Source organism: Pleurodeles waltl, chromosome 11, assembly GCF_031143425.1.
Source record: "Pleurodeles waltl isolate 20211129_DDA chromosome 11, aPleWal1.hap1.20221129, whole genome shotgun sequence".
Lineage (NCBI taxonomy): Eukaryota > Metazoa > Chordata > Amphibia > Caudata > Salamandridae > Pleurodeles > Pleurodeles waltl.
The window spans coordinates 159,085,350-159,096,410 of NC_090450.1; the positions used below are offsets into that span (position 1 = coordinate 159,085,350).

At 35.8% G+C, this 11,061-nt stretch overlaps 1 protein-coding gene across 1 annotated transcript in view; it reads right to left on the bottom strand.

Moving 5' to 3' along the window:
* Positions 1-11,061, bottom strand: part of P2RY1 (purinergic receptor P2Y1) — a 218,230-nt gene that overhangs the window by 178,063 nt on the left and 29,106 nt on the right. The gene's annotated exons all lie outside the window — the stretch shown is intronic.

Genomic DNA, 11,061 nt, shown 5'->3' on the forward strand with positions numbered 1-11,061 from the left:
TGTCTTTGGGAGGGATCACCGCCATGGTCATTATTTTCCGGTCATTACCGCCGGCCTGGCGATGGTAGTACTGCCATCGCCGGTGTGGCGATCACCTGACCGCCAAGGTCATAATGACAGCCATTATCTTTCATTTTGAATTATTTGGAATTTTAGATTTGCTATGTAAAACCCCTATGAAACAATTCATGTTGAAAAATATTTGAAATATCTTGCACTTACCTTTTTTTGAGATTCAGTATCTTTAAATCAGATATCCACAGAGCTTTGTGTTTTTCTTGCAGGGCCTGAATTCGTGCTTGTGGTGTGTGACACATAAAACGAATTCACCAAAACAGCATTATTATTAACTCAAGATAGAATAGTATGCCAGCCAAACTGGTGAAATGCATTGCATAGATGTGTCACAAGTATAGATTAATCAAGGTCTATAGAACTTAAAGGTAATTCTGTTTGGTAGTTGCTCATCTATGTATTTGGTTGACAAGCAAATTTGTGCATGTTTTATGGCATCAGTCAATCAATTTGCATACATTACAATTGATTGGACTTACAATATTGTGCAGTTTTGCCAACTTTTCTTTACACCAGAACATTACATTATTGTTTGACATTTTTACACTTGCTTAATACAATACTCCTTGGATTTAGGAATACCAAACACATACTAATGAGTATAAATGTAGCAGATTCTGAGCAATATCCTCAAGGCCTTTGCGGCTGCAAATTTTATTCTCTCTCAAAATACTCTTAGTAATAATGTGCACAAGTTTATGTTTAATAAAACATATGGCAAAAGCCAATTTTGTAGTTGGTAATCATATTTAAATGCTGCAGGCCTGCAAATAAATAAAAGTGCTGATTTAAGTTAGCTTAACTGTTGATGCCATGTTAAATGAAAAAATAATACATAAACACTGAAAGGCCTTTTTTCACATTGAATTGTTGTTTGTGCAAGATGTTCTTCTTGTCTTTACTGTAGATGTGGACACTTCAGACGCCTACTGTTAGACAGTAAATAGATAATCATTTTGTATTGGACAGCTGATAGTAAGGTTCTCATTGTGAGGAGAGGAATCAACAGGATGAATGATTAAAGGGTAAAAGTGACTGGACTGCAAGAAATCAATGTAACTTTTCAAGAACTAATGTCTGAAAGCCTATCATGATCTGATGAGCAAATGTGAGTTTGCTTATTTCCAGAAACTTGCTGATATTCTATTGGGGGATGAAGAAGATTAAACAGAATAATGTTACAACCTAGAATTTATGTGTTTTATATTAGTGCATGTTCTTCTTGTATTGGGATTCCTTCCCTCACATTCTGCCTGGAGTCTTGTCTCTGAGTGTCTCTACATGTGTGGTTATTTATATTTTTATCTAATTCTATATGTCTGCTGATTTATGAGTGTGAATAATTTCCATTCTGATATACAAAGGCTATATGCTTTCACATGGATCTCTCTCATCAGAACTCTTCATTAGGTTTCTAAATGGACACCTTTTTCTTTCTATATCCCAAATTAATTTAGATTAGGGAATTTCCTCTAGGGAACACAGATCTTGTTGTATTAGGACTAGTCTGACTATGATTATACCGAAAATATCGTTTGACGTATAATATTAATTTTATAAGCTGGAATCTAAAAGATCAATGTCTATTAAAAATATATGGATGAAAGAGACTAAAATATTTGAAAATAAAACTTTTTAACTCACACTAACTCAGTTGACTTGAATTTAATGTCTTTAATTATTTATTGTTAATTGCTCCTCATTTCTCTTTGTGTTTGAACAAAGGTCCATAGGACTAGTGTTGGTGGTTATTTAATGATCATACTTGAAGACTGAGATATGGAACACACGACTCCCTCGCCTTTCTTTTTCATGCAATATCAAGTAGAATGCCCCTTATTCCAAAAAATAATATCCACCAAAGTTTAAACAATTATTGGATATTTCTTAAATCTGTATAAAATCAGGAGTGTGCATGATTCTTTCATTTGCCCCTCTTTGCCTGACCAGGATAGTTCACTCTGTTTAAGAAGAGTAATGCTTGTTACACCTGTGTTTCAAATATTAACATGCTTGCTTTACTCTCTATAACATAGCGATGCTAGATGAGCAGGTGAACAAAAGGTATATATATGGTCCAGTGTCTCTTAGAAAATTGAATCTGCCCAGAAATGAAGGTTTCTGCAGGTACTGAGCATCATCATTTTTGTCATCTTCTGTTTAAATCGGAGGCTTCTGCATCATGCATATTTAAGAATAGAACGAAGCTGTTATGTTAAACATAAAACAAGTTTCAAAATTTGTGTATAAGCACATGCACTTCTAGGAAATATTAATTGCAAAGCGTTTCGTGAGCAAACAACATTAGACATTTCTGCCACAGATTTATTTGTAATAAATTGCGTGATCTAGCCATTGCTGTGAGAGAAACGTCCTACTAAAAATCAACTTTCCTCAATTTCATTCAGACATATTTCCATACTGACACAGAGACGCACTCACACATGGTGGGTGATGTGCCCATTATGTAAGAACTGACGTGTGTGAGCAAGTTTCCACATCTCTGGGTATAGGCCATCTCTTTAAATATATGTTTTTCTGTTGTTGTGTTTAGATTGGGGTTGGAGCAACTGTTCATAGGGTACGTTTTTTGGGGTCCCACCATGTCAAAATGTTTTGGTTTGGTAATCATGTAACAGTGATGAATATTTGCCTGTAAGCAACATACCCATGAAAAAGGTCTGATGCCACCCAGCGTAAACCCAGTTCTGGGATTCAAAAGTAATCATTGAACTACTCCTGGAAATACATTCCAGAAACTGGCTTCTATACATCTTACATGCAGTATATCCACCAGGTGAACATTTCTGCTTGTGTGTTTTTAAAGCTAATGGGTATTTGCACATTCACGTTTTCTTTTAGTTTTTTGGTGTTTTTTTTTTTTTTTTAACACCGGAAATAAGACAGGGAGCTTAGTTACAGATGAGTTACCTTCGCATTCCTTATAATGAAAGGCAGGTTTTTCTGCATTTGAAAATAAGTCAGTTTACATTCAAGGGTGGGAAACTATTTGCCAGTGATACTTGAACCCCCATTTATGCTAAATATCTGAAGGCAGAAATTAAAAGATACTAGCAGAAATTCTGCATGTACAAAGGGGTAACGAAATGAATTTAGCCTTGCCGATTTATTTTCATGTGCACCTATGTTGCACTTCAGAATTGGCCAGTAATGCTGCTGAGCCTTATTCGCCTTCGAGGTATGCACTAAAACCAGGAGAAAGACACTTTGAAGGCATGTAATTTCCAAAACAAGTCCAGACAAATCACATGTGGATTACTCATAAACAAAATAGCCGTGATGTAGCTCTTTAAAGTAAATCAGGGTCAAAACGAAAAAATGAACTGAACACGGAGGCACCTGAAAAACTTCAAATACCAATTGTACATGAGTCAGTTGGGTGAAAATAGCACATTAAGGCGTCATGTGAACTTTGACCTATGCGAAGACAAATGTGTGAGCATTTCTGTAATATGTTTAATATCCCTGACGGGACATTGTTTACTTGCTGTATTTGTAGCAGCATATTGAAAAGCATGTCTGCATGCATGTTCGGTTGATTACTGATAAAGAAATCTAATTTAAGATAAAGAATAACAGTAGATGTTACAACCAGCCAATTACTAGTTTTCTAACCTAATCCAAGAGTCACCCATGGATGTTCCCTTTTCATCCACCAAGGATTCTTCATAAAATTATATGCTGTAATGTAGAACTTGCCTCGCCCTAGGATGAAGGGGTCATTTAGATCCTGGCAGGAGATCTGGTGGCCCGCCAGTTCAGTGAACTGCTCTGTTGAATTACCAAGGATCTTATTTGGAGATGTGCATCTGTCTAGCAGGGAAATTATGTGCGTTCAGCCACAGGGGCACACATAGGATGGCTCAGAAATAGTAGGTGTAGTGATTGTTGCGAGTCTGAGGTTGATTGTGTTCCTTTCTAGAAATGCCTAGCCTTGAAGTTTGGAATGGACTGTTCCCATGAGGAGCAGGGTTAGTATTAATTTGCATAAGGTGGGCCTCAGACTAGAGTGGCATAGTTGGTGAAAAACAATGGGTTCCAATGCTACCTGCACAAATCACCTTTTGTGTGTGTGATGTTTGTTGTACACACTCAGCAAAGTTTTTCTTAAACAAGAAAATCCAGAGCGGGAATTTGTTTCTTGAAATAAAAAAAATAGCTCTGACATACCTTGCAAGGCTTTTCTAGGTAAGGAAAATAAATGACAATCACAACCCTCTAAATCCGGTGTGGCAACTGTCACTGTGATTAATAACACATGGCACTCAGGTTGAAAGTCTGCCCCATCACAAGTTCTGTTAGAGCAAACCTGGCTCTGTTACAACTCTAAGGAGAGTAAAAGAGAGGAACCAAGAAGTAGGCCCATTTACCACTTCTGCCAAACTCTAAAAGAGACCCTGAATATCTGATCCCATATGAGTGGCTGGCATGATATAGGTTACGAAAAGGAAATCTGCATGCAGTCGAAGTAAACAATCCTAATTATGCAATAGTTTTATCTTCAAAGGGTTATTTTTTTGCTCCTCAACCAAATTTAGCAAGTTGCAAAACTATATTCTTTTTCTCAATGTCTAAAGCTTGCAGCATCACCCTTTCATTGTGAAAGCAGTACTGGCACAGCCAGACTCGCAATGTGTTTTTAAAATTCATTGCTAAGGTGTTCGAAGGTATATGTACAATCAATGTGGTCATCTGTGGGTGTAAGGGAGTAGTTTGGGAAGATGGGGTTTGCAAGCAATTATTTGTACAAAGATAAACAGGGGTTGTGAGTATTTTCACAATCGCTTAGGCACAAATAAGTCATCTCCACTTATGCACAAATGGAAAGGTCACATATTACCAATATCTGTCTCAATGTATTGTTTTTTATTATTACCTATTTTTTTTAACTTGGCTTGGAAACATGTGCTTATATATCCCAAATGTGCATGTCTGTGTATTCTATTATAATACCTTTAGAGGTTGAATAAAACTTTTGTTGCATTTCTGCCCAAGACATATACACTAAATGTCCACAAAGATATTCATACAAATTTACCTATGATTTGTTAGCCATGTGTGGTTTATTTTTTACAAGGCACAAGGTAAGAAACTTTTTGACTTGATCTGTATATTGAGAAAGTCTTTTGTGTAATTCTGACTGAAAGACAGGTCAGTCCCCCATAACTAGTAGGAGTGTTTAGCTCATACTTTTTAACAAAGCACCCAGAAGTAAAGGCCATATGGTCTCACTATTGATCTAGGTTGATGGTTAAGCACATTCATTAACTCTGCAAACACTTACACTGGGCCTTTAAAACAAACCTACAACAATCATGTATAGCCATTAGAGGTTTCCTAGTTCAACCTATATGTTCCCAGTGACAAAAAGCACACTGAAAGATTTTGAAAACTAAGGTCAAGATACAACTCCTCAATAGTTATCTAGAATAGGTAAGGAATGGACAGGTACTTTACTTGTGCCCTGTGGGTCCTTACCACATAAGTCTTTGTAGCCAGGTGAAGGTGTCAAATGAAATATTTTTCAATGATGTCACCAAAACCATGTTCAATCTTACAGAAACACAATACTGCACTTTTTCAAAATCAGTCAGTAGTTTGTACTTCAGATCCTTCATCTTACTTCTTAAACACAGAAAAATGCATTGGCTTTTAAATCCCTTTTTTTAAATTTACATAATATAAAGAAAATGTTCACTTCATCATCATCATAAATTCCTTATTTGGCATCAACCTTATAAGTATAAAAACAACAGGTTACACAAATTCATTAAAAAAATAAAATTAAAAAAACATATCCCATAAACAGTTATACAAAATTCATCAGAAATTACTTATTGCATTATGCAGTCACATACACGGTTCCAAATGCATTTAAGTCCTTATCAACTAACTCAATTTACATAATTCATTAAGTTGTTCAACCTTAAATACATTTCATTTGCCTACTAATCCTTCAGGGTACAACATGCCTACCAAATTGACCCACATGTGATTCTAATAAGGTTTAAATCCTTACAGTTTCATAAAGTGCTTTTTCAATATAAAGTGCTCTGTATTTTACTTCTCGCCTCGCTAAAACATAGCAAATTTTCTATGTTACCGGCGGCCCGTAAAATTTTAAACAATCAATTTGCAACCAATTAATCTCTTCATTCACAATTATTACCTATGTTACACCGTGCCCTGTAAGACCCATTAAAATCCCTCTTAATCCAATTAAAAATCGACCTAGCGCACAAGTTACATTCAAAAACCTCATATCGACTAAATTGTCTCAAACCCCAGACCGATGATAGTGCTTTATTTTTTAGGGCTTCAATATGATCTTTCCATCTCAATTCAGAGTCGAACCACATGCCTAAATATTTATATTTGTTTACCTTCTCTATTTTTTCTCCTCCTAGAAGGTAAGTAAAGGCTCTCTTTTCTTTCCCTATTGACATTATTTTCGTATTATCCATATTAACTACAATTTTTGTCCTTTGCCAATAGGAATATAACACCTCCAGTTTACTTTGTAGCCCTAGTTGCGTCATATCCATTATCACTAGATCGTCAGCGTATAATAAACAGGAAACATGCATTCCATCCATTTTTGGGCATAGACCTTTAACCACCTTCAGCAGCTCTGGCAAGTCTGACAGAAATAATGTAAATAGTATTGGGGCCAGCACACAACCTTGGTGAAGTCCATTTTTTATAGGGATCTTTTTTGAGAGTGAACCACTTGTATCTAAAATTACTTGGGCCCAGTTTTGAGTGCATTCCCTGCAGGAGAAATAATAAGTCCGAACTGATCCCTAACTGTTTTAGCATATCCCACAATAGTTTCCTATTGACCAAATCAAATGCGGCACGAAAATCAACAAAATAGCAAAACAGGCTTCCTCGCATTTCAATTGATTTTTTTGCTAATGACCACAGGCTAAAACAGTGGTCAATTGTCGAGTGCCCTTCTTTAAACCCCCCTTGTTCTACTGGTATCAAATCATTTTCCTCAGCCCATTCTTTGATCAATCTCAGCAATATCTTTGTAAATAATTTTTTTCCTACATCTAATAAGCTATCAGACGGTAATTCTTTGGTTGTGTAGGGTCTTCCTTTTTATGAATCTGTCTTATCATAGCCCCCTTCAAATTCTCTGGGAAACACCCGTGATCAAGAATTTTACAAATAAAGTGTGAAAAAATTTGACCCACCAATCAATGTTTTTTTTTATTATTATTGCTGAGAGATTGTCTGGGCCAGCCGCTTTAGTTAATTTAAGTGCTACGATAGTTTCTTTTATTTTTTGTGGGACAAACGCTAATCTCATATCCTCACCAATCTTCCTAGTAGCTCCATATTCTTCCTCAGCTCACAGAAAATGCTCACGTGCTTGATTGCAAATTTCATGATGTTTATAACAAAATACGTCTAAAACAATTTAAAAAAAAAAAACCAAGGTAAATTTGAAAACTTAGCAAAAATAATGATTATCGTTGTCTATACCTGAGCACTTTGATCATTCGAAAAAATGTTACATGGTTAGGTCACAGTTAAACAGACACAAATTTTGAGGATAATGAATGAGTACTGGTTGCAATTAGGTTTCTTGCTGTGCATTGGGTATTAAAACTAACAATTAACATAATCCCTGCTTGCTTGAGCTATTAAATACTAAGGACCTTCTTTACAATCTTTTGACATAGAGCTTCACCGCAAGCCTTATTGCTATGCCGCCATACATCAAAAGAAAGGTCAAGAATACACGTATCTATGAGATACGGCACATTCATGTCCTTTACCTCTGTGCTGGCGTACAATGGGCTGCCAGGCACCAGCACAGGCACCCTTGCATCATAGTGCAAGGGTGTCTGCATTGTAAGGATGACTGAACACCTTCATGAACAAAAATGGAAGTGATTTCCTCTTTCTGTGTGTGCTGCAGAATACTCCTCTGGGGAGTCATAGGCTTTTGAAGCATTATGAAATCTTGTAAATCTGAGAATACCTCAAATGCCATGGGTGTTACGTGAGAATGCCCATTGTAACGCCTATGGCATGCTTCCCTATCGCAGTGAGAGGTAATGCAGTGACTTGCCCTGTGTTGTCTCACTCCATATATACAAGGCCATGAAAAGCCATGCAGGGTGATTTTACATGGCCTTGTAGATAGATCTGTAGTGTGCGCCGCTGGACCGTCATAAAAGTGACTTTCTTGAGGCACACAGGGGCTTGTAAATAAGCCTCTAAGGCTGTTTCTGGCTGTACAATAATGCAATATATTGTTTTCAGTTTACATACAACGTTTCAACCAGTAAAATATTACTCAAACAATATATAACTAATAAAAACATTATATGCAGGCTCAGTGTAACAGAATCATGTTATCGGCAACTGGACAACATGTTAACTATTTTCAAATTATTGTATTGCTAAGGTTTGGAAAGACTTTTAATGGGTGGGAATGCTTTAACTATATACAACTAGCCAATGGAAAGACAGAGAAATGTTCTGGGGCCTAATCTACTTTTAGAACATACAATGGGACAAAAAATATATCTTTCCACTATATATTCAGGCATCTGTATAAGCAAGTTAATTATTCTAGTACTTGCTTGCCTTGCTGCACAACATGTTAGTATATTGAGTGAGCTAGGTTAGCAGTTCATTTCTTTAATATGATACTCTGAAGATTTGTTTTATATACAAAGTGTAGCTATATACAGTATGAGCTTGATTTATAAAAGTAAGGTACACTTTTGAGTAAGTTTACACTTTGTAGTAAGTTTACTACTTTCAGAATTCACAAACTCTAAATGTAAACTTACTACATTAGTGTAAATTACATGTCTCCACTTCCCACTAATGCAACTGGTTTACTTTTGTTTGGGATATGTTTCCTTCTAAACCTCTAAACCTCTCCTTGACCCTGTCTAAACCCTTCTTCCTCCTCAAAATCTCATCCCCTTTAGTAGAAAGTCTTCCCGTTTCCCCATCAACCTCTATGTACCACCCACTTTTACTATTAAAATCTATACTTACATCTGTGGAGACACAGGAGTCAGGGCTGAGAACTCTGCACACATAGGTGTAGGCAAAATATACATTTTGTAGTGCTTTTTGTAGTACTATAATAACATACTACAAAGTACAGTTTCGAAATCAGCCCCTGTATGTTGGCAGTGAAGCCCGTTTGAGCACCCTGGCTATGATTCTTAGAGGTAGATAATGACCAGACATGGCAAATCAAAATACAGCATTTTGGCATCCCACTGATATGTTTTTATAGCTGTTGAAAAAAGTTTCCATTTGGAAAACTGATAGGTATTTCCCAAAATACATAATAAAAAGCACAGTATTAATTCACACAATTCGACTTTTATATTCAGAAAGTCTATCATTAATTTAATCAGGGACGAGAGATTATGTAAAATTCCAAACATTTAAGAAGTTGTTAAAAGATAGTGATCCTGACACAGTAGAAAAATTATAAACATATATACAATAATTCCAATAAGCTGTGAAAACAAATACTTGATGATGAAGTGGACAAACATTTTATGGGATTGCAGAATGTAACAACGTACATTTATCCATAGATGTAAGATTAATTCTTGTTTACTTTTTCTTTATAGTCTAGTCGGCAGAATGGACATGGTACATATGGGATATTAGTACAATAAATTGATTCATTTGTGTTTGCAGTAATCTTTGCAAGGGAAGAGAAAGTAATTCAATGGTACGCCTTTTGTAAATTCAAAATTGCTGTCCAACTTCTTAATTCTACCTAATTACACCTGAAACAATAAAAAAATGATTTGATTTTAAGATCTGCGAGGATGTGCTTATGACCTTCTAGTGGCACTGTTTGTTGGTTACTGATTTACCATTGTGATAAAAGTGAGATATATGAGGATGTCCGCTTCTGTCATCTATATATGACATAGTTCCTCTTTATAGGTTTATGAATATGTCTTTAAAGGAAATTGGACTGGATATGCTTTGAATCTAGCCCCACAACACATAATAAGTAAGCAAAGCAGATACAAATGATACTCCAGGAAAAAAACATTTAAGTGTGTTTTTGTAAACACTATTAATTTAAAAAACCTTCAAGTTGCATTCTGCCGATTCAAAACAACATTCAAAATCCATGCTGAAGTACACATTAGCCCATGGTTTCAATAGATCTACTTTCATTTGCAAATCCCAAGCTAACAGGTGGGAATAATGAATTTCCTCAGGAATGCTTCTCAGCCATAACTGTGGATTATCCAAAAAGGAGTAATTCCACTAATATTGATCATTCCATTGACAGAGTAAATGTACTATCATGCGTGTATTGCTTTTTTCGTCTGTCTGTGTATTAGAAACATTTTGTCTTGTGAAAAATGCCTTCTACTAGACTACTTTAAAAATGCCAGGGTTCACATTATTTGTAAATACCCACAAAATACTGACTCTGTGAATGTTCACACATTATCATGCTACCTTTCTCACACCCAACCCACACTTATGATTTTGTAAAACCTTGCCAAATGGCAGCTTTTAAGAAGAAGCATGTGTCGCCAGTTCATGTAAATGAATCAGTATATGTAATTTGCGGGTGTAGATGCCAATGTTTCTTATGCCAATTTAAATTACCTGTGCAGAAAAATGTCAATATGTTTAATTTAATTCAGCAAGCATTTAGGAAAATCAAAATTACACAACATAAATTAGGATATCAGGGCCATTTTATAGATAATTTGCATCAACACAAATACTGCTATCCCATCCACTCGCATTTTCTTCCTGTGCATTATATACAGAAGCATGCAGTATTTACTCCAAACTAGCTTTTTTCAACAAGACTAAAGACAGAAAAAAGTCACAAATGATAGTGCAAAGTGTGGGACAACAATAGTGTCTTCAATTGTTTAGCAAAGACCCCTATTGCACAAACAGCAAAACAGTTTAGGCCTGTTTTTGCACCAG